General features: G+C 44.7%; 1 long non-coding RNA gene across 7 annotated transcripts in view; it reads left to right on the top strand.

The window, feature by feature from the left end:
- The window catches only part of LOC140470066 (uncharacterized), a 57970-nt gene that overhangs the window by 30156 nt on the left and 5211 nt on the right, over window positions 1-22603 (top strand). For all 7 annotated transcript variants that reach the window (XR_011956333.1, XR_011956332.1, XR_011956329.1 and 4 more), the window contains one exon: window positions 3862-3968. This is a non-coding gene — a long non-coding RNA (uncharacterized lncRNA). The remainder of the gene's footprint in view (window positions 1-3861; window positions 3969-22603) is intronic.

Genomic DNA, 22603 nt, shown 5'->3' with positions numbered 1-22603 from the left:
GAGAGTCAATGTGGCTTTGTACATGCACAATTGGTTCTCACTAACTTGAGTGAGTGTTTTGAAGTGACAAAGAAAATTGATTAAGCCAGGCGGTGAACATTGTTTATATGGACATTCAACAAGGTTCCACAAAGCAGACTGGTTAGCAGGGTTAGATGACATGGAATGCAGGGAGAGCAAGCCATTACAAAACTGCCTTGAAGGTAGGAGACAGAGGATGATGATGGAGGGTTGCTTTGCGGACTGGAGGCCTGTGAGCAGCAATGTGCTGCAAGGATGGATATTGGGCCCTTAAATAAATGACTTGGATGTGAATATATGAGGTATGGTCAGTAGGTTTACAGAAGACACCAAAATTGGAGTTTTAGAATGAAGAAGGTTAGTTCAGAATACAACAGGATCTTGATCAGATGAGCCATTGGAGCAAGGAATGGCAGACGGAGTTCAATTTAGATAAATGCGAGCTGTTGTATTTTGGAAAGGCAAATCAGGGCAGGACTTATACACTTAATGGTAAAGTCCTGGGGAACATTGCTGAACAAAGGGACCTTGGAGTGCAGGTTCTTAGTTCCTTGAAAGTAGAGTCACAGGTAGGCAGGGTAGTGAATGCAGCATTTGGTACGCTTCCCGTTATTGGTCAATGCACTGAATGCAGCTGTTGTGATGTCATATTGTGGCTGTACAGGGCACTGATTACAGCTCTTCTGGAATTCTGTATTCAGTTCCAATCTCCCTGTTCTCGGAATAACTTTGAGAAACTTGAAAGGGTTCAGAAAATATTTGCAAGGATTTTGCCAGGGTTGGATGGTTTGAGCTATTGGGAAAGGCTCAATAGGCTGGGACTATTTTCCCTGGAGAGTTGGAGGCTGAGAGTTGATCTCATAAAATCATGAAGGGCATAGATAAGGTGAGCAGTCAGGGACTTTTTCCCAAGTTCGGTGGGTCCAGAGCTAGAGGGTACAGGCTTAAGGTGAGAGGGAAAAGATTTAAAAGGGATCTAAGGGGCATCTTATTCATGTTGAGGGCATTGCAAGTATGGAGTGAACTGCAGAGGAAGGGGTGGAGTCTAGTACAATTGCAGCATTTAAAAGGCATTTGATTGGGTACATGAAGAGAAATGGTTTTAGAGGGATAAGGGTGAACCGCTGGCAAATGGGATTCCATTAATGCTCTCCGTTATTGGTCAATGCATTGAATACAGAAGCTGGACAGGACGTTGATTAAGCCACTTCTGGAATTCTGTTTTCAGTTTGAATTACTCTGTTCTGGGAAGGATGTTGTGAAACTTGTTTGGACAAGATTTACAAAAACGTTGCCAGGATTGGAGGATTTGGGCTACAGGGAGAGGCTGAATAGGCTGGGGCTATTTTCTCTGGAGAGTAAAAGACTGAGAGGCGACTTCATGGAGATTTATAAAATCACGAGGGGCGTGGGTAAGGTGAGCAGCGGGGGTCCTATTTCCTCAGGTTAGGTGGGTCCAAAACTAGAGCACCTGGGTTTAAGTTGAGAGGGGAAACATTTAATAGGGATCTAAATGGCAACGTTTTCAAGCTGAGTGTGGTGTGTGTATGGGAGGGGCTACCAGATGAAGTAGTGGAGGCTGAAAAATCACAACATCTAAAAGGCTTCCAATTGGGTACATGAATAGGAAGGGTTTTGATGGATGCAGGCCAATAGATGGTAAATGGGAATCCATTAGATTAGGATTCCTTGTTGGCACGGACGAATTGGACCGAAGGTCTGTTTCTTTGATATTAATAAAAAAAGATGCATTCCTCTATTTTGTGGAGAGCTGAAGCACAGATAATTATCCTTGGAGCTGAGAAGGTGAATCAGTGATTTCGATCTGGTGCAGATTTGGTTCCAAGGTCTTGAATTTGCAGAGAGAGAGAGGAATTGTTAACACTGTCACAATTTTTAGTAACTACTTTCAAGTAATTGGCAAATAATATAAAGTGAAAATGTGAAATCAGTAAGTTCTGAGCATCTGGAACAATCTGAATGACACAGATTCAGCAGGTGTTCTGAAACAGACTTAGAGTTTTACTTTTTCAGGAAAGATTTGGGGGGCTATGGGCACATGGGAGGGAACTTGGGACAGACTTGCAGCATCTCCAGAGGGAGTGAGTACAGCCCCAATGGGCTGAATAGTCCCCAGGCCCTGTGCTCTGTGATACTGCCCCATTCACTGTGAATGGTGAAGCTCATCACAGGGCAGAGAGAGGGATTAGCCCTCCACTCTCATCACAATGGGGTCCGGCTGATTGATGGCAGCTCCAGACCAATAGGAGGAGAGGCTGTGTGGTCCTGCAGCCAATGGGATTGAATGAGGGGTGTGGCCAGCAAGACAACACCTGTCGATGAGCTGTGCAGGTGCAGTGTCACTGTTTGGGGTTGGGAGAGACAGCAGAGACTGGGACAGAGGCCTGAATTACAAACTCCCGTTAAATTAGAACCAAAAGAACTGTGGAAGATGTAAATCAGAAACAACAACCAGGAGGTTCTGGAAAAGTTCAGCAGGTCTGGCAGCATCTGTGAAGAGAAATCCGAGTTAAAGTTTCAGACTCAGTGTCCCTTCCTCAGGACAGATGTTCCTGAGAAAAAAAGTCAGTTTATGTGCAGAAGTTAGTGTGGGGGGAGAATAAAAGGAGTAAAGGATAGGTGGGGATAGAGTGAGAAGAACGGTTGGATAAAGGAGGGGATAAAGATCTGGCTGGAGGAGGGTCATTAGGTGTTAGTGGCTAACCATAGGTAGTGTGTAATGGCAGGCTGTGAGAACGAGGCCTGGTGTGTGGGGTAGGGGGGCTACGACATGAGGTTGTTAACTTATGGTTAGCCACTAACTGTCTCCATTGTAAGCTGTTGCCCACCTTTTACAAGATGATTAGGGGTTTAGATAGGGTTGACCATGAGAACCTTTTTCCACGTATGGAGTCAGCTATTATGAGGGGGCATAGCTTTAAATTAAAGGGTGGTAGGTATAAGACAGATGTTAGGGGTAGATTCTTTACTCAGCGAGTCGTGAGTTCATGGAATGCCCTGCCAGTAGCAGTGGTGGACTCTCCCTCTTTATGGGCATTTAAACGAGCATTGGATAGGCATATGGAGGATAGTGGGCTAGTGTAGGTTAGGTGGGCTTGGATTGGCACAACATCAAGGGCCAAAGGGCCTGTACTGTGCTGTATTTTTCTATGTTCTGTATCACTCCACAATTGGAGCTGCCGAGGACACAACCCTTTGGAATATCCTCCCTTACTCCCTCTGTCCGCCTTAAAGATGTACCTAAAAATCGTTCTCTTTAATCAACGTTTCCATCATTCGTGAAGCATTTTAGGAGATTTGTCAATGTGAAAGGCTCCATACAATGCAGGTAGTTGTTGTTATTGTCTGATATCAGGAGAAACAGATATGAGCCCTCTCTCTCTCTCTCTTCCCTGATGAACAACAGCAAAAGCAGGAAGCACTGAGCATGCTCCAGCCCACAATGGGCCTCGGATTATTGATGTCAGCGCAGGACCATTAAGAGTTGGGGAACGGGGCTAGAGGTGCTAGTTGGTCCTTCAACCAATCGGAGTGAATGAGGGGCAGGGCAATACTCAAACATGTCATAAACTTCATTGGCAGCACAGTTTTGTTGTGGCCAAGGCATTGGAAATGTGTGAAGGTGAAGGGCAGGGGAAAGGAAAGACATATTGACCAGGAAGAGAAGGAAATTTTCATGGTATGGGATGAGAGGTTTTACAGAACTTAGTGCGCGTTGTAAAACACAAATTTAAAAATCCCAAATTCTGCACCGTTTTCCCTCCCTATAATCCATTTTGCTCTCCCTGAAATATCAACTGTGTGTTTCTCCCTTCACAGATACCAGTGATCAGTGCCAAAGCCCCACTGCCTGTGGAGAAGGTGATGTTTGACTTCCTTGTACAGCTGCAGTTCGTGTGGTGAAGGTGCTCCCACAATGTGTTTGGGTAAGAGCTGTTATAGATTATTCACTCAGTAACATTGAAGAGTTGACAATATATGTGCAAATCAACAGCAGTTTTTTTTTATCATGTTCTTAATTCCACAGAAATACTATTGAGAACTTCTGACATAAGGCCATAGATGGGGATATTAGGTCAGGTGATCAAAAGAATTGCCAAATAAGCAGGTTTTCAGGAATACCTTAAAGGAGGAAAGCAGGTCTGAGAGGGTTCAGGTGGGAATTCCAGACCGCGTTGCCTTGGCAACAGTAGAAACAGCCAGACCAGTGAAGCAATGAATAAACTCATCGTTGGGAGTCTGAAAGAAAATGAGTTGTCGGGGTCTCGCAGGTTGTGTGGTGCAGGGAGACAGGGATGTTCACAGCCAGGAATTATATCAAGGGTGAGAATTTTAAATTGTTGCTTGTTAATAGGAGCCTTTTGATGAATCAACAAGTTTCGGTACAAGTGAGCACTCGGGCAGGAGGGTTTTAGATACTCTTGAGATTACATGTAAGTTGAATGTGGGAGGCTGGCCAGGAGTGTGTTTGGATAATGAAGTCTGGAGATAACACAGGGATGGACGAGTATTTCAGTAAATGAGCTGAGACTAGGGTGGAGTTGGGTGATGTCACTAATGTAGGAATAGTGCTTTTGGAGTTGGGCTGCTCCTCCTCCTCATCACTCCCCCTCCCCAATTCACAGATATTGTTCCTTGTTCGACCTGTCTGTCTTTGCTGGTTATGTCCTTCTCTCCCATTCTGCTACAAACTAATATTTAACCCAACCGTCGTTGCAAAAACCTACTCCATCCTGACTCTCCCTTTCCTTTCTGAATTCCTTGTATTTGGTGTCCCTTAAGGATCTCTCCTTGGTCCCTCTTGTTTCCCACCTACATACTACCAGGAGGTGACATTGTCCAAAAGCACCATGTTAGGTTTCACATGTACGCTGACAATGCCCAGCTCCCCCTCCCCATCATCCCTCTCCATTACTCAGTTATCAAACTGCTCATCACACTCCCACCAAGCGATTGGCTGCAATTTCCTGCAACGGAACGTTGCAATGGTTAAACCCATTGCCCTCAGTTGTTATTACAAATTACTTTCCCTTACTGCTGAGCCCCTCCCTCTCCCTGGGAACTGTCTGAGGCAGAACCACACTCTTCACAATATTGCTCTCATATCTGACCCCAAGGTGACCTTCTGATCAGACATCTACACAATCCCAAACACCAGGAATTCCAATCTCTTAAATGTTGCTTGTCTCCACCTCACCCCAGCTCCATTGCTACTGAAACCCCTGACCCGTGTCGGTGTTGCCTTAAACTTGACGAATCAAAAACAGAACCCGTGATTCCGCGACTATCCCAGAATCTGGTTCCAGACTCCCTCATGATGGGAAACATCCTCTCCGTATTTACCCTGTCAAACTCTTTAAGAATCCTACATGTTACAATGAGATCCCCTCTCATTCTTCCCAAATCCAATGAGTAAAGTCCCAACTTCTTCAGCCTTTTCTTAAAAGATAATCCCTGTAAACCAGGGATCATCCCAGTCACTGTTCTGTGAAATGCCTCTGATGGAATGATGTATTTCCTTAAATAAAGGGACCAAAACTTCTGTCATTACTCCAGATGTGGTCTGACTCGCACTTTATAAAGTTCCTCTCGGGTATATACTCCAAACAACTCCCCGTAAACTTGCACAGATGTTGTTGGAAATGCTCAGTCGGTCATGCAGCATCTGTGAAGAAAAATCAGTTAAAGTTTCGGGTCTGGTCACCCTTCCTCAGATACGTTAACTCTAATTTCTTTTCACAGATGCTGCTAGACCTGCTGAGCTTTACCAGAAACTTCTGATTCTCTTCCTGGTTTACAGCATCTTCAGTTGGTTCGGTTTTCATATCCTTTAAACTTCCCATCTCTCTTCTAGAATTTGTCATTTCCACCTTGGAAAAAAGATTCACATTTGTTTGGTCTCCCCTACCCTGAGGAAAAAAAGAAACCATGACTAGTCACCCTATTGTTGCTCCTCATAACTTTATAAAGTTCAATAAAGCCACCTAAAGTGTCCAGTGCTGCAGGGGAATAGCCTCAGCCTATTCAGCCTCTCCCTATGGTTCAAATGTTCCAATACTGGAAACACCCTAGTAAAACTTTTCTGAACTCTTGCAAGTTTTCCAACATCTTTCGTGTAGCAGGGAGACTGGAATTGAAAGCAGGCTGGGGATTCCAAAAGTGGCCGAGCCAATAAACCGTACAACCGAACCATGATCTCCCAACTCCTATCCTCAATGCACTGCCCAATAACAGCTAGCATACCGCACACCACCTTCACCGACCTGTCTCCCTTCAACCACACTTTCAATGACCTATCAACCCACACTGCACAGTCTGTTTGTCTGTCAACACTTCCCAGGAACTTGTCATTAAGAGGTTAAGTCCTATTCTGGTAACATCTTTCTGAAATCAGGGAGACCACAATTGAATGTAATATTCTAAAACTGGCCTCCCCAATGCCCTGCTCAGCCACAACGTGCCCTCCTAATCCCTATACTCAGTGACAGAATCCCTACAGTGTGGAAACAGGCCTTTCGGCCCATGAGACCATACCAACCATCGGAACAGCATTCCACCCTAACTCTGTAACCTACCATTACCCAAAGCTCATCCAGCTAACCTGCATGTCTTTGGATTTGTGGGAGGAAATTAAGAGCACCCAGAGGAAGCCCACGCAGACAGACGGGGAGAATGTGCAAGCACCACACAGACAGTGGAATCGAATCGAATCAGCGCATTGCATTCAATGTTAGTGTCCCAAATGCCACGTTCAGCACCTGATCTCCGTGAAACTCTACTTTCCAAGAACTATGCAGTTGTTCTGAGCCCTTCAGAGGGGATAAAGGTGAGGAGGAGAAAACAGGAACAGGATGGAGTTGTAGATCTATAAAATAGCTCTCCATCTTCCCACTCTGTTTCCCCGTCTCCCCCCACACTGTCTGCTCCCCCCACTCTGTCTGTCCCTCCTCTCCCCCCCCCCCCATCAGCCTGTTCCCCTCCTCCTCCCCCCCTGTCATCTGTTCCCCCATTCACCCCCCCTGTCTCTTCCCCCCTTTGTTGGTTGCCTCCCCTACCCACCAGGTCTGTTCCCCCTTTCTGTCAGTCACACCCCCCGCGTTCCCCTCCTCTCTAATCCCACTTTCTGTCCCCACCCATCTCTGTGCCACCCCTCTCTGTCCCCCACTCTCTTTCCCCACCCATTTCTGTCCCACCCACCTCGATCCACCCACGCCCTGTCTGCTTACCCTCCCTCCCAGTCCCCTAGTTCTGTACTCCCCCACTGCAGGGCAAATATCTTGTCTATTTACCGTATCGATGCCCAACCTGAATTTAAAAATCTCTTTCAGGTCACCATTCAGCCTCTGACGCTCCAGGGAAAACAGCCTATCCAACCCTGGCAACATGCTATAATTCTTTTTGATCTCTTTAAAGTTTAAGAACATCCATCTGATAGGAAGGAGAACAGAATTCTATGGAATATAGATTCGGCAACTTTTGCAATGTCCTGTACAGCCGCACTAAGACCTCCCAACCCCTATACTCAATGCTCTGACCAATAAAGACAAGCAGACCAACTGCTGCCTTCACTATCCTATCTACTTGCTACTCTACTGTCAAGGAAATATGAACCTGCACTCCAAGGACTCTTTGTTTAGCAGCACTCCCCAGGAACTTACTATTAACTGTATAAGTCCTGCTAAAGTTTGCTTTTCCAAAATGCAGCAGCTCGCATTTTTCTAAACTGAACTCCTCAGCCCATTCACCCATCTGATCCAGATCCTCTTGTACTCTGAGGTAATCTTTTTCCCTGCTACTACATCTCCCATTTTGGTGTCATCTGCAAACTTACTTACAATACCTCTTATGTTCACATCCAAATCATGGATATAAATGACGAAAAGTAGTGGATCCAGCCCCGATCCTTGTGAGACTCCACTGGTCACAGGCCTCCAGCCTGAAAAGCCCCCTCTGCCTTCTACCTTCGGGCCAGTTCTGTACTCCATGTGATCTAACCTTGCTGAGCAGCCTCCCATGAGGAACCTTGTCAAACACGTTACTGAAGTCCATGTAGATCATGTCCATGCTCTGACCTCAGCAATCCTCTTTGTTACTTCTTCAAAAAAACTGAGTCAAATTCATGAGATATGATTTCCCATGCACAAAGCTGTTATTGGTATCCAGGATTTAACTCTGCACACTGGGGTCTGCGTTGCCCAGTTATAGGTGTTAATATTCTGGATGAAGTTCAAGGACGCCAGCATTTTCTCAGTGAGTCTGTATTGAGTCTTGTTCATGTCACCAACACAGGGGAGTTCCTTTTGAAAGGCAGTCCTTGTATCCCTTGCCCACCAGGAAATAGTATACGTGTCCTTACCTCTGGATCAGGAGGATCAGGCTCAGAGTTGAGTAACAGCATCTTTGAAGAGGCTGATTAGTAAACCTGCCCAAGCCACCAGGCCATACTGTCTCCCAGCTGTCCCTGCCTGAGCCTCCAAACAGACCCTTCCTGTAGTTTCTCTCCTGTCAGACTCTCCCATTGCTCAGTTTGTCCAGGATCCCCTCCTGCTGCTGCACTGCTCCTGTCCCTCACTGACCTGTCCATCCCCCAGTGTTCACCACATTCATTCATTGTTTACAATCTCGTTGTCCCAGTCCTCCAGCCCCGCCCCCTCCACCCTATAGAGACAGCTCAGTGGTTGGCACTGCTGCCTCACAGCACCAGGTACCCGGGTTCGATTCCGGCCACGGGCGACTGTCTGTGTGGGGTTTGTGCATCCTCCCACAATCTAAAGATGTGCAGGGCAGGTGAATTGGCCATTCGAAATTGCCCATAGTATTGATTAAATTAGTTAGGGGGCATAGGTCTGTGTAAGTTACTGTTTGCAGGGTCGGTATAGACTTGTTTGGCCGAAGGGCCTGTTTCCATACTGTAGGGATTCTGATATATTGGGCAGCAGCTGCTGTCAATCACCTGGACTCCTGTATGATCGGGAGCTCGTGCTGTAGGAGGGGAGACAAGTGCATGGGTGCAGTGCTGGCAATTGTGGGATTATGCACAGTATAGGTCAGTGCCTGGGAAGGAGGCTGTGGGTGTGAGGGATTAATCTATCATTAGCAGCTTCATCCCTCTAGGAGCAGGACCCAGGGGAATGGCCCCTCTCTTGCTACCCTGACATGTGATCAGACTATCAGTGGGGCAGCGTTTTGCAGAAAGTTATTAGAACTCTTTTGTGAAGATTCAGGGTTGTTATGGAAAAGGACAAGGATGGGCCTGCAATTAGAATTCTAATTTGGCTCATTTTAGTAAGATGGGTCTTGGCCAGAGTGTGCAGGAAGCTGTGTATGCAGGATGGTTCTCATCAGGAGCTAGGAAACTGGATTCGAAGAGAGAGTGTGTGAGAACTGGGTGTGGAGGAAAGGAGTGGGGGGATTGGTTTGGATTTCAGTTCACAGAAGAGAGAAATTGTGAGACTGAGGTTTAAAGCTTTGGGAGAAACAAGAAAACTACAGTTTAATACTACAATTGTCTTATGAATTTCCATCCTGTATTAACAGTGGTAACTTGTGTGCTCTGTTGTATGGTACTGAAAGGGTGGATTTGCGGATGAGAAATACAAATTGAACTTCATGGTCAAATCTGATAGTTACTTGATCCGTGCCGATCTGAATATCATTGGCCTTTTCATCTGGATGGGAAGGTGTGCATTCTGTCCGTGGGCAAATATTTCAAATCTCAATGTGACTGGAAAAGTACTGAGACACAGCCAAGTCCATGTCAGCGTGGTGAGTGTGGAGAGAGAGTTCATTTGTTTTTGAAAGTCTGAAAAATCATGGCACATTTCCCAGGAACAATGAAGCCACAACTTTGCTTTGTAGAAGGACAAGTCTTTAATTAACCATGCAACCAGAAAGACACAAGGATACCTGCACCATGGGGAACACTATGAAAACGGGATTGTTGTAAAGGGGTTCATTCTCGATCATGGATTGTAATCCATTGGCATTGTCCCGTCGGTTCCAGCCCCGCAGGGAAACACTGGAAATATGATGGATGTAATGGAGGTTTCAGTTATTAAACTGTAAAAAGTGCAGAACAATTTACAAGGATGTTACCAGGGCTCAGGGGTCTGAGTTATAGGGAGAGGTTGGACAAGGGAGGATTTTATGTTTGGAGCAGAGGAAACTGAGGGGATTCTTTTCTAGAAGTGTATAAGACCATGAGAGGCATGGATAAGGTGAATGCACTCAGTCTTTTTCCCAGGAACTCAAGGATTGGACGGCTTGATTGGATCAGTTGAAGGTTAGAGGAGAAAGAATAAAAGGGAAGCTGAGGGGCAACTGTTTTACACAGAGGGTGGTATGTATATGGAATGAGCTGCCAGTGGAAATGGTTCAGGCAGGAACACTCACAACAGGTAAAAGACATTTGGACAAATACATGGATAGGAAAGGGTCAGAAGCAAATGGGCCAAGTGCAGGGAAATGGAGTTAGCGTGGATGGACTTTCTGGTCGGCATGGGCCAAAGGGCCTGTCTCTGCTGTCAGACTCTATGACTCTAAGTGCATTTGCTATTTCTCCCACTAACTCTGTTGGTATCCTGGGATGTATCCCATCAGGGCAATGAGACTTGTCTACCTTTAGCTACATTAGCATATCCAGTTCTAACTCTTTCACGATAATGGTTATTATCTAGGTCCTCACCTTCCTCAGTCTCCTTATCAATTACTGGCATGTTCTTCGTATCCTCCACTGTGAAGACTGACTGCTGTGTCCTCATATTCCTGAACCCTGCTGGATAGGAATAACTAGGCACAGAACTCAGAGAGGTCTTCTTTGAGACTTTATTGATGAGACATGGCAGTTACCTGGATAGTGTACAAGCAAAACACCTTCAGGCAGCATCAAGTAACTCCCCACCTGTCCAATGTACAGCTCCCACTCTTATACCTTTGTGGTTTGGGACTTTGAATAGAGACTGTCTCTCAGTATTATCTCCATGGCAACGGCAGTTAGAAAGTCTAGTTCAGTTCAGCACTTTGTGGTTAAACCACACACCCCTCCCCCACGCCCCTGTGGCTCCCTCAAGTATGTGACAGGCGCTTCAGTTTCAGTGGGGCTGTCTATCGGGATTCTGATGTGGAGGAGCTGGTGGTGGGGTGGACAAAGTTTAAAAACCACACATCACCAGGTTATAGTCCAACAGGTTTATTTGGAAATACAAGCTTTTGGAGTGTGCTGTGATTTTTAACTTGCTTAGGATTATCTCTATGGTAACAGTTAAGTGCTTCAACAATTAGACGCCATATGTTCCCCAAACATCATGTTCCCCTCTAGCAGTATAAACTGTTATTCCAGCCCTGGGGATAGCTATTAATCACTTTTCTCCCCCAATCCCATCTCGCTTTCTGTTGATCTTTAAAGTTTTTCTAATCTCCATGGTCATTGCCAATCTGTATGCATTCTATTTCAGTTTGATAGACTCCCTTATTTCCTGAGCCACCCATGGCAGATTATTCCTTTTTTCCTAAAGTCCTTCCTTTTCCCTGATATATACTTTTGCTGAGCACTTCAAAAAATTTCTTTGATATTCCCGCACTGTCCGTCAACTTTCCCACCATAAAGTCTTTGTTTCCAGTCTACATTAGCCAACTCCTGCCTCATCCTATTGTCGTCTCCTTTTGTTTAAGCACTGGATCTTGGGATTGGATTTAATCTTCCAACTTTTCATCTTTGTTCTAAATTCAACCAGACTTATCAGAATTCTTTTATCAGATTACGTGGTGAGGCGATGTTTCCTGGGTGTTTTGGTTTTCATTGTCAGTGACCTTGGCTTTGTAATAAAGTACAGGATGGATATTCACACTGCGAATGTACGACGCAATCTAAAACCATAAATCATTGTCTCCCCTCAGTTTAAAATTGCAAAATCATTATCTCCTACACGCTTCCTCACTATCTAAGATTGGAATGCTAATCCACCTGACTATCTGTCATTTTCCGAAAATCTCCTTTGGTGAAGGTGGTGATTTTTGGATTCAGCTTTCCAGTTATTACCGCCTCTCCAAGAACACCCTGCTTTATCCTCAATCATAGAATAGCCTTTATCCACAATCATAGAATAGAATCTCAACAGTGTGGCAGGAGAGCATTGGCCCATCAAACCCCACCAACCATCCAAAGAGCATCCCACCTGGAGCACTCCATCCTTTTAACACTGCATTTCCCATGGCTGATCCACTGAATCTGCACAATCATGGAGACTGTGGACAAGTCCACACGACCCGCCGAAGCGCAACCCACCCATACCCCTACATTTACCCCTTACCTAACACTACGGGCACACACAGAAACACAAAAGGCAGCATGTGTACCTGAGATGAATGAACCTGGACTTAGGAAAATGTGACAACAATCACAACTAGTTAGAATTACAGAATCCCTTAGGCGCACAAAGAGACTATTCGGTCCATCGAGTCTGCAATGACCTGCTGTCCCACCCTACCTCCATAACCCCACATTTAGCATGGCTAACACAACCCACCTTACCTACACACTACAGGCCATGTTAGCACAGCCAATCCATCAAACCTGCACATCTGTGGGAGGGTCACATATTATGTCTAAGTGCTCAGGATTGTGGATGAAGGCTCACAAATACTTGACTCTGACGCAAATCCTCTTTTATTTACAAAATAAAATCTGGGGGAAATTGCAGCCAGACAGATTTCCAATTATCTCATGAGGAAGAGAATTCACAACTTGTGCCCCTGACCCAGGATGCGCAGTGAAGTCACAGAGGTCTGGGAACCATCAGAAATGTAACAAGTTGTGTGCAAGGTGGGGGTGAGACAAGGACAAAAAGACAGTCTGTCACACGGGGGAAGGCAGGAGAAATTAAATTGCAGAAATGGTAGTCCCTCAAGGCCATGGGGAATGGATTTAGGGCTGGGAAAGAAACCAGGAAACAAGGTGAGCAGCTCTGAAAGAAATACATTGAAAAAACAGATTATAACAACATAGAGGGCAGAGTACACAGTCTGAAATTGCTGCTCTCATTGGTGAGTACATAACGCTGTAAAGCCTGGGTCATTCTATTACAGCCAACACATGCAGGATAGGCCAAGTGTCCTCGATCTGTGCTGAACTTTCTGATAAATTTATTCTGACATTTGGAATTCAGGTCGGATGATGTTCATAAATTCTCAAATTGGACTTGACTTTAATATTCTGGAGAAATGTTAAATCAATCACAATGATCCCATTCTGCAGACTTTAGTCCGCAGCCCTGCATGTTCCAGCATCTCAGTTACATCCATGTCCTTTTATTCTAATGTGATGCTGGTTACTGCCTCTGCCAGTCCATCAATGAGTTCCTGCTCCCCACCATCTCTGAGTGAAATGAATTCTCCTCTCCCCTTCTTTCTGGGAATTAGTTTCAATCTAAATCCTCCAGTTTCTGACCTCTCAGTTAATGAATAGCTCCTTCCTATCCACTCGATCTGGATTCCTCAGCATTTTATCACTTCAATTAAATCTCAGCTCATCCTCCTCAGAGATCATCCCCAGACTATCCAATCTCTCCGCAGAGCAGATATTTTCCAATTGTAGAAACATTCTGATCAATCTCCTCTGTACCCTCTCTGGTGTGGTCACATCAACCCTGGAATAAGGGGATCAGAAATGTGGGCAGTACTTTAACCGCAGTCAATTTCAGGGTTACCCTTAATTCTGTTTGCTAAAAACTGCTCGTGTCCTCCCTTTGCTTTTCTTAACTCTCTCTTTAAATCCTTCCTAGCTGATCTGTAACTCTCTATTGCTTCATCTGTACCATTTTGCCTCATCAACACATAAGCCTCTTTCTTCTTTTTAACAAGAGATACAATTTCTGTAGTAAACCATGGTTTACAAACTCTGTGCCAGTTGGGTCACCCCACAGACATTGACTTTCCAAAGAGAACAATCCAAGATTTTCTAACCTCTCCCAATCCAGGCAACATCCTGGTAAACCTGTTTCCACCTTCCCAAAATCCTTCACCTTCTTCCTATAATGTGGTGATCAAAACGGCACACAATCCCCGAAAGGTGGCCTGATCATAGTTTTATTATCACTCCCCTGACTAAAGAAGGCAAGCCTGCCATTCACCTCCTTCACCACTTTCAGGGATCTTTCAGCTTGCAACTGAAGATCCCTCTGTATATCAGTGTTGCTCAGGACCCTTCCGTTTATTGTACAAATTCCTCTTGCTTTGTGTCTTCCAAAATGCATCACCTCACACTTGTCTGAATTAAAATATATCTGCAATTTCCCCACAAAACTTTCTGACTCATCTCTTTCTTGCTGTATCCTTTGACATCATTCTTCACGATTCACAACTTCAACAGTTTGTGCCATCTACAAACTTGCTAATTAAAACGTTTACATTTTCAAACTTTTCATTTATATATATTACAAGCAACAGATGTCCCAGCTCTGACCCTTGTGGAACAGAGGCACTGGTCACAGACCTCCAGCCAGCAACATACCCCTACACAACTGTTACTGGAAGAAATATCAAAGAGGAGCCTTGAGTTCTGTGCTGAGCACCACGACCAATGTTTATTCAGAGCTCCTTACTAATACAGGATGGGAAAGGTCCGTCTCTGGCTCCCCCAGATAAGTCCAGCATTTTGATGTGTTTACTTCATACGTTCCAGTAATATTTTCCCCCTGACCTGAACTCCAGAGTTTGGAATGTCAGCTCGGATATTTCCATGTTTCCTTTCCCAGTCTCTGATTCTCTCAGCTCATGCGGCTGCTTTGCCAGTTCTTTTACAAATGGTTTAACCCTATCCTTGTCATTGCACATCTCCGGCCCTCCCACTACCACACATCTCCGGCCCTCCCACTACCACACATCTCCGGCCCTCCCACTACCACACATCTCCGGCCCTCCCACTACCACACATCTCCGGCCCTCCCACTACCACACATCTCCGGCCCTCCCACTACCACACATCTCCGGCTCTCCCACTACCACACATCTCCGGCCCTCCCACTACCACACATCTCCGGCCCTCCCACTACCACACATCTCCGGCCCTCCCACTACCACACATCTCCGGCCCTCCCACTACCACACATCTCCGGCCCTCCCACTACCACACATCTCCGGCTCTCCCACTACCACACATCTCCGGCCCTCCCACTACCACACATCTCCGGCCCTCCCACTACCACACATCTCCGGCCCTCCCACTACCACACATCTCCGGCCCTCCCACTACCACACATCTCCGGCCCTCCCACTACCACACATCTCCGGCCCTCCCACTACCACACATCTCCAACCCTCCCACTACCACACATCTCCGGCTCTCCCACTACCACACATCTCCGGCCCTCCCACTACCACACATCTCCGGCCCTCCCACTACCACACATCTCCGGCCCTCCCACTACCACACATCTCCGGCCCTCCCACTACCACACATCTCCGGCCCTCCCACTACCACACATCTCCAACCCTCCCACTACCACACATCTCCGGCCCTCCCACTACCACACATCTCCGGCCCTCCCACTACCACACATCTCCGGCCCTCCCACTACCACACATCTCCGGCCCTCCCACTACCACACATCTCCGGCCCTCCCACTACCATACCCTGTGGTATCTGCATAGTCCATCCAGTCACTAATTCAAAGGGGGACTGTCCCGTCCCCTTTGCTGGGGTTGTCCTCAGTTTTATTAGGCTGCTAAATAGTACTCTAACCCATCGCTGTCCTGTCTCTGAGAGAGCCTTAGTCAGACTAGCTTTCAGTGTCTGCGTCATTCCTTCTACTGTCCCAGAGCTCTGGGGGTGGTATGGGGGATGGGATTTCTGTTCAGTACCAAACAGGGCACATAGCTAAAGAGCTATGTTCCCTGTAACATTTGTCCCTTGGTCAGAATCTGCAGGGGAATGCTTCCACCCATTGAGTAAACCTATTTACTAAAACCCAGCAGGACTTCCTTCCCTGGGATTGGGTGTGTGTGTAAAATCCATCTGTAATTCCCATGGGTCCCTGGGTCCCTGCTGCTGCCTCCATTTTATTGCTTTCCCTGGCTCACAGTGTGAACAGACTACACACCTTCGACAAAACCTTGCTGTATTTCTCCCTGTTCCAGGCAAGGATTGTAGTGGATCATCTGATATTGCATTTTATCCTCCCCAATATGGGCCAGCCCATGATATGTTTTTAATAATGTTTGTCTTATACAGTGTAGTGGCACTGCTGGATCATCCAGACTCTGACGTGTCCTATTACTGCTCCACCCTTTTCCCATTCCTGTTTCTGCTGTTGTGGGACTGTTTCTGGGAATATCTTTAAACCTTCCTCTCTCACTTCTGTAGCTACGGCCATTGCCATCTCCTCAAATGTCTGCACTATTTCAGTCAGTATTTCACATATAAGATTATTAAAGGATTGGACACTCTGGAGGCAGGAAGCAAGTTTCTGCTGATGGGTGAGTCCTGAACCAGAGGACAAATTTTAAAAATAAGGGGTAGGCCACTTAGAACAGAGTTGTGGAGAAACTTCTTCACCCAGAGATGGTGGGTATATGGAATGCTCTGCCCCAGAAGGCTGTGGAGGCCAAGTCTCTGTTTACTTTCAAGAAAGAATTGGATAGAGTGATTAAGGATAGTGGAATCAAGGGTTATGGGGATAAGGCAGGAGCAGGATACTAATTGAGGATGATCAGCCATCATCATAATGAATGGTGGTGCTGTCTCGAAGGGCAGAAGGGCCTACTCCTGCACCTATTGTCTATTGTCTATTCACCTGCCTTATCCACAAACTTACTGCCCCATTGGTGTGGGGTTTTGACTACCTTGTGAGCTCTAATTCTCATTATTGCTGCTTCACTGGGAAAGTTAGCTGCTTCCACTAACTCTCTGACCTGTCCTTCATGCTCTACGTGCCCACAGACAGGGTGATTTACCCTCACCGAGCCCAGGCTATCACTTGGTCATGAACTATACCAAAGGCATGCAGTCTCTCTGTGTATATGCTGACTGCCTGACACCTGGCTAATGTCCGCGCTTCTGTCAGGGCTCGTGATGGTTCTGCCATTTCTGGGTAATTCTCCAAAAAAGTCCTCAAATAATTAAACAATCCTAAAGTTTGCCTTATCCCCTTCACAGTGTGCGGGTGGATAGTTTTGAAATCATGGTCTTTCGTTTCACTGGGATTGTCCCCCTCCGTTCCTGATTTGATCTTCCTGATGTGATGTCCCAGGTACATCTCTCCCTACCTTCCCACGCTCTGTGGGTTAATTTTAAGCCCGGCCTGCCTGACCTGACCCAATACTCTATGTAATATCCAGATATGTTCTTTCTCACCAACTGAGGCAATGAGGTGTTGGTAAGATTAAATCGATGCACTCCATCAGCCATATATCGGTGGGATATACTGGAATATTATGAGGTCCCTGAGGTAACTGGATACAGGTCTACTGCTTTCCTCAGACAGTAAATACTAGCTTATTCTGACCGTTCTAGGTCCACAGTAACCCATTCACAATATCAAGGGCTGAGACTGTATCCTGTTGCAATTTTAATCCATTAAATAAAGTGGTGTGGTTCACTACTGTAGGATACTCTTTAGTGGCAGATTTACTGAGGGAGGTCTAATCAATAGTGAGGTGGGATGAGCTGTCCGGCTTCTGTGAGTTAGTCTGGGATACTGTTGGTCTGACTATTCCCTGCTTCTCTCAATCTGTTACTGTCACAATTATTGCCTTCTCAGCCCCAGCTTTAATGGGATCCAGTTTGGGTGGGGAGTGAGAGGGCCCTCGATCTTTACAGGATCTACAGATAATAACCCACATTCCTGTTTGAGTTACCCGCCCTGCTGTTTGGGTCCTAGCTATAACTCCCCAGATTCTGTGACTGTTCCAGTCTCCCTGCAAGGTAACTACTCTGGAGATGTCGCCTCTCCTTTGCTTCCTGTCCTGGGCCTGGCCAGATTGTACCCATATTAGAGTTTGTGCCTCTACATCAATAGTTGCTCTGAACTGTTCTAAAATGGCAACTTCCAGAATGGTCCCTTCCTCAGTTTCACACTCCCATATCTGAATATATTTTGCCATATCGATGATCTGCATTGGGACAGATTTATTTCATCCAGCTTCCTTGATTCCCTCTCCAACTGCTCTCATTTTAGTAATTGAGGGGTGAGGGGCAAATCCGTTTCGGTAACTGATATAGATGCTCCTTTTATTAATATTTGTTCTGCTGGTTCCCAAACACAGCGTCAATGAATATTCATGTGCCTACGTGAACACAGGCACACACACAATGTGAACATCTATCTCCCTCTCTCTGCCTACGTTCCTTGTCTATGTGCCCTTTCCTGCTTCCCTTGTAACATTGTGGGTCTGGTTACCCTCCCTGTACTGCAGTACCCTCCCTGTACTGTACTACCCTCCCTGTGTTTCTGAGTTTGTCTCAGCTCTCATGGCCCAATTCAGAATGTGATTAGAATGATCTCCCACTGGCAGTCCCACGTTTATAATTACAGTTAAATAGGGTCCCATGTCATCTGTTAAATACATCAAACCTATTTCATCATCACAGGTTGGGGTTTGGTAATCCCCCGTGGTCCTTACACACCTCAGGCTTCCTCTCTGTATGAGCCTCGATAATACCCTTGGTTCCCTGAGACACCAAGGTTATTTTAGCCCATTCAGTCTGTCCCCTCCCCAGTGTATCCCTGTAATATCTGTGAATGCCTGGAGGCACTCATCGGCTGTGCACTGGGGGGGGCTCAAACCCTCACCCACTCATTGCAGAGACAGGTTCTGCTGTACACGTCCGGGCATCTTGGCATAAAGGATTTTGGCCTAACACCATCATCGGTGAGACTGTACCTCAACTAATTCATCCATATTGTCCCAATAAGGCCCGTTATTACCATTTCTCTATCAGGCTGGGTGTTAACACACCAACATCTGTTATTCAGCAGGTGAACGGTTCATGTTTGGTTTCTGTCAGTTCCCTTTGTTGCTCCCTACTGTCTGTCCAAGTTGACCTTTGATGCCCAGTGGTGCCACAGACACGGCCTTCTGGGCCTTATAGGGCGGTGGGTCATCCCACCCATTGTCGTCCCTCTGTCCATACGTGGATGCTTTGTCATCTAACCCGTTCCAGTCAGTGTCACCATCCTCACTGCCTTCTGAGGACAGCGGGGCACTCGGTACCTCCCCCACTGTAACTACCACCTGGCCCTTTGGCTTTAAGGCCTCACGTCAGAGAGCCACCACCTTCACTTGTTCCTGTTTCCCATAATAATTCAACACATCCTGTCATTCCTGGAATAACACAGAGCAAAATGTGAATTTGGTTTTACTTGAAATATTAATAATTTGACATTCACTTTACATATCTTTAAAGGTGAAAATTCTACTCTGATTATTTAAGTGAATTTAACATGATCATACAGTGAAAATAACCCTCATAATCAACGATAATGAATGAACTGAATAATATGTGATTATTTGTACAAGTTCTTGCATTGAAAATTCAATTTTATTTAATGTTTGTCACCCATTACACCATGGGCATTGTTATTAGGGAATAAAGTAATGGAAGGATATCAGAGAAAATAAATAGACTTGAATTTTAGCTTCACTGGAATAATGAACCAAAACAATATTTGGAAATATGGGTAAACTACATAACAAAGTTTCCAGTGTCATTATTGACGTGAAAACTATTTTAGTTTGCTAGTTGTTTTGCACTAAGAATAATTGGAACTGAATTGTGATTATGAATTGACCATTTAAAATATATTTTAAAGAGAATAGTCATATATATTTTTTGGAGGAAATTAGGAAAGTAAATAAATATGTATACATTGGTATTAATAGTTTTAAAATGTTTAGAAGTTGACTGGGATTATTTGATTGAGAGAGGCTGCATGATTATTAAGACTAATTCACCTTTTTCATTGCATTGTTGGTTTCACTAGAATCTGTTGTGGTCTAAGCTCTTGTTGTGTGCAATGGACTGTCACTCATAGCTTAATTAACCTGCGAGTCCCTGATCAGGTTTCCTTTGTCTGTAAGACAGTCTGTAAATTTGGGGCACACCTGCTTTTCTGAGGGGAAACAGAGATTCTTTTCAAAGGAAATAAGTGGCAGTTCTCACTGAGAATGTTTCCTACCACACACCATAAACAGGGAAGGGTTTTTCTGAAGAATTTCATTGTCTATCTATAAACTGATGGTACCTGTGTTTGTCAGTTTGTGGAGGATTCAGCACATTTGTTCTGAGCTGTTTTTATACAAGCAGTTGGCTCATTCTGTCTTTGCCAAAAATGTTGTTTACTTTCCCCTTTTACTGTGATTCTGCAGGTTAGAATATTCTGAGAGTCAATAATGTCCAATAACTGAACATTGAATGATTATGACTCTAACAGAGCAGTGGCCTTGTTTTCAGCTCATTATTCGCTTTCCATTTCCTGGTTGTGTTGAATGTTACAGAAACAGGCTCTGAGCAATGTTTCCATTCACTTGTGTTGGAGTCGCTGTCAGCCACGTGGTCAGTCAGTTTCAGGCTGATGGATCAGTTTCTCTGTCCTATTAGATGGTGGTCACTTGCTCAGTTTCCGATGGCTCACCTGAGCGTCAGTCCATCAGCTGCTGAAACCCTGCATCCAGCATTTGTTCCCTCTCACAGTGACTACTCCAATACAGTCCCAGCTTGTCTCCCACATTCACCTCCATATACTCATGATCACCTCAGATTCTACTGTCTGTGTCCTTGCAGCAAGTTGTGTAAGACACCTACTTCAGTTTTAACCTGATCTATATTATGTTCAGAAAGATCATTTCAAAATGTGGTTCACTGCTTCTTCAGGACCTTCCTGAAGAAGGGCTTATGCCCGAAACGTCAATTCACCTGGTCCTTTGATACTGCCTGACCTGTGCTTTTCCAGCAACACATTTTCAGTTGTAATTGTAGTAACCAGTTAATTACAAGTTACTGACAAAATATTTTAAGAGAAGCTGCTATTGGTGGTGGAAATGCTGCTGGTTGGTATAAAAGAGGGCTTGGGTGAATACTGTACTCGGTTTTGATGAGAAAGTTGAGCAATGTAAGATTCTTTTATCTTTGTTAATAAGAAGAGGCAGAGATTGTAGCTAGGACATCCACAAACATCTACCCTCACCACCACTGATGTTCAGTAGCAGCAGTGCCAATCAAGCGGGCTGCTTTATTCCGATGGTATCAAGTTTCTTGAGTGTTGTTAGGGCTGCACTCATCCAGGCAAGTGGGAGTATTCCATCACACTCCTGACTTGTGCCTAGTAGCGTTTGGACAGGATTTCAGGAGCCAGGAGTTGAATTACTCTTGTAGCCACTGTGTTTATGTGGTGGGACCAATTCCGTTCCTGATCAATGATTATTCACAGGATAATGTTGATAGTGGGTGTTCAGTCATGGTAACACCATCGAATGTCAAGGGATGGTGGTTAGGTTATGTCTTATATGTGATAGCCTGCATTTGTGTGGCATGTATGTTACTTGCCTCCTGTAAGCCCAAGCCTGGATATTGTCCAGATCTTGTTGTACTTGGACTTGGACTGCTTCAGTACCTGAGAAGTAAATTATTTATTAACACTAAATAGTCACGAGATTATGCAAATTCCTTTTTCTATCAAATGTCACGGACTGTATCTTATGGTCACTCTCCTATTCACTTTCATTATCTTTTTATTTTCTTCTTAATTCAGACACAAATGTTTGAACATCGATCAGTATAAAATTACATAAATTAAAATCACATAGCATGTTTCGACAAGTAAACTAATTGAATGAAATACATTACTTCTGTATTGTCTGCATTTTGACAAAAAATAATTCTCTTCAATAACTATTGAATGGCTCATTTATTGTCCTCAATCCATCAATCTAAGTATTATATTTCAGTCTTCAGTTTACCGATCTTAATGTACGTCTAATCAACATCAGAGCAAAGTGATTTTAAAATATTGAGTCAATTTATTTGTTCAGAATACAACATTTATTAGGAATTCACTATCCTTATAATAATTGCAGAATAATTTGTTTGTCTTTCTAATGTGTTTCGTCAGATCCATATATTATTTTAATCCATATTTTAATTTAATCCATTGAAACAATGCGATTGTTTTCAGGTTAACTATCCCACAATGGAACCAATCATTTTGCATGCAAAACGCTTTGTAAACTGACTTTTGCTGTTTTGAATAATCACAGTAATCTCAGCCTTATGAATTCAGAAAACTGGAACGACTTTTCACTGCAATAATTCCTGTTCATGTCTGCACATTGCACAGTCATGTAGCAAAATTAAATTTCTCCTTCTTACAAGTGTACTGATAGATTTTCGAAAATCTAAGTGTTGCTCTATCTAATTATTGTTCAGTTCAGTAGGGGGTATAAATGTGTAATAATGGCTCAGTACATGAAGTAATGTGAAGATATTGCAATGTACAAACTCACAATGATTGTGAATATCAATTTTTATTTTAACCATCGAAACACAGTTGAATTGATTAAATTATATTTC

The sequence above is a fragment of the Chiloscyllium punctatum genome, chromosome 50, assembly GCF_047496795.1.
Source record: "Chiloscyllium punctatum isolate Juve2018m chromosome 50, sChiPun1.3, whole genome shotgun sequence".
NCBI classification, from domain to species: Eukaryota; Metazoa; Chordata; class Chondrichthyes; order Orectolobiformes; family Hemiscylliidae; genus Chiloscyllium; species Chiloscyllium punctatum.
This window is presented reverse-complemented; position numbering and strand designations above follow the sequence as displayed.